Genomic DNA, 2,399 nt, shown 5'->3' on the forward strand with positions numbered 1-2,399 from the left:
CATGAGATTTAGGAGCAAACTTTGAACGACGATGCTTGTCAAGAATGTAGCACTTTGAGCCGAATACTCGAAAGTATCCAACTTGGGGTTTGTTACCGGTGAGGAGCTCGTATGCCGTCTTGCCGAGTAGCTTGTGAAGATACAAGCGATTTGTTGCATGACAAGCTGTCTCAACCGCTTCTGCCCAAAAGTGCTTCGGCATCTTGTACTCATCAAGCATCATTCTCGCCATTTCGATGAGCGTCCGGTTTTTACTCTCAACAACTCCATTTTGTTGAGGTGTGTACGTAGCCGAGAACTCGTGTGAAATCCCTTCTTCGTCAAGAAAGGTGTCCGCATTTGCATTCTTGAACTCCGTTCCATTGTCACTCCGAACCTTCTTGATCTTCACGTCAAACTGATTTTGGGCCTTCCTAGCGAAGTTTTTGAAGATCTTCTGGACCTGCGACTTGTCATCAAGAAAGAACACCCACATAAATATTGAAAAATCATCAACTATAACTATACCAAAAGAATTTCCACCGGGACTCTTGTAGGCGTTGGGACCTAAAAGATCCATATGAAGTAGCTCGAGTGGCCTCCTTGTGGTCATGATGTTCTTCACGGGATGCCTTCCTCCAACCTGTTTACCTGCTTGACAAGCACTGCAAAGTCTATCCTTATCAAATATGACATCGTTAACTCCAAGGATATGATTTCCTTTAATAAGCTTGTCAAGGTTTCTCATGCCAACGTGACCTAGTCGTCTATGCCACAACCAACCTTTTGAGGATTTAGCAATAAAGCAAGTTTTAGGTTGTACCTTTTTAGAGAAATCGACAATGTAAAGATCACCTCTACGCATACCGGTAAAGACCATTTTATGATTGTCTCGACGAAACACTTGGCAATCTACCTCAGTAAATAGGACATTCAAACCGAAATCAGGAAGTCTAGATACTGAAAGTAAGTTGTAGCCGAGAGATTCAACGAGCATGACATTTTGAATGGAACTATCATGTGAGATGGCCACCTTACCAAGGCCAACCACTTTACCCTTTGAATTATCACCAAAGGTGACATATTTTCGAGGGCCGTCATTTTCAGCAAGCTCACGGAACATCTCTTCATCTCCGGTCATATGATCAGTACATCCACTATCAGGAACCCATTCCTTTCCTCCTGACACATATCCCCGAAGATTTGCCATAAGACCAAAATGTCTCATTGCATCTTCAAGGTCGAAGTCACTATCATCATCATCATCATAGTATCCATGTTCACCATGATCTTGTGACTCATCATTTCCTAGAGAGGGTAATTCATTAGATAAATGATCATCAAAGTGGTCACCTTTATGAATTATTATAGCTTCGGATATAATGATTCCAACATCTCCTTTAGCACGCTTGAGATTGGTAAGCTCAAATAGACAATCACCAAAACTAGGATCACTAGAGTTCATCTTACTCAAGGCAATAGATTTATGGAGAATTTCATCCAAATTTTTCAAGGAATAATCGGGAAATCGTTCCTCAAGAAATTTCCATATAGTATAGGCACAATTAAGAGTAGGCAAACTAGCAATCAAATTTTTGGGCAATCCTCTAATGATGAGCTCAATAGTTCTAAGATTGCGAATTATGTCGATATCTTCATCTAGGGTAGGATGCAAAGGATCAATATGAGGTGCACAAGGGCTAGCAATATACTTGTTCAAATGATATTGATTGAAAATTACAAGCATCTCATTTTTCCACTCATGAAAATACTCTCCATCAAGAATAGGCACTCTATGTCTAAGACTCCCTAAAGTAGACACATCCATCTTCCTCCAATGGTGATTAAACCAAGGCAATGGAGACCAAAGCTCTGATACCACTTGTAGGACCTTGAAGTAGATGTGTCTAGAGGGGGGTGATTAGACACTTAATGCTAAAGTTGCAGTTTTTAAGCTTTTTCGGTTTAAGTGGAGTTTAGGCACAATTCCAACATTCACAACACATATCAAGCAAGCATGCAAAGAGTATATAGGCAGCGGAAAGTAAAGCATGCAACTTGCAAGAATGTAAAGGGAAGGGTTTGGAGAATTCAAACGCAATTGGAGACACGGATGTTTTTCCCGTGGTTCGGATAGGTGGTGCTATCCTACATACACGTTGATGGAGACTTCAACCCACGAAGGGTAACGGTTGCGTGAGTCCACGGAGGGCTCCACCCACGAAGGGTCCACGAAGAAGCAACCTTGTCTATCCCACCATGGCCATCACCCACGAAGGACTTGCCTCACTAGCGGTAGATCTTCACAAAGTAGGTGATCTCCTTGCCCTTACAAACTCCTTGGTTCAACTCCACAATCTTGTCGGAGGCTCCCAAGTGACACCTAGCCAATCTAGGAGACACCACTCTCCAAGAAGTAA

The sequence above is a fragment of the Triticum urartu genome, chromosome 6, assembly GCF_003073215.2.
Source record: "Triticum urartu cultivar G1812 chromosome 6, Tu2.1, whole genome shotgun sequence".
Classification (NCBI taxonomy): Eukaryota; Viridiplantae; Streptophyta; class Magnoliopsida; order Poales; family Poaceae; genus Triticum; species Triticum urartu.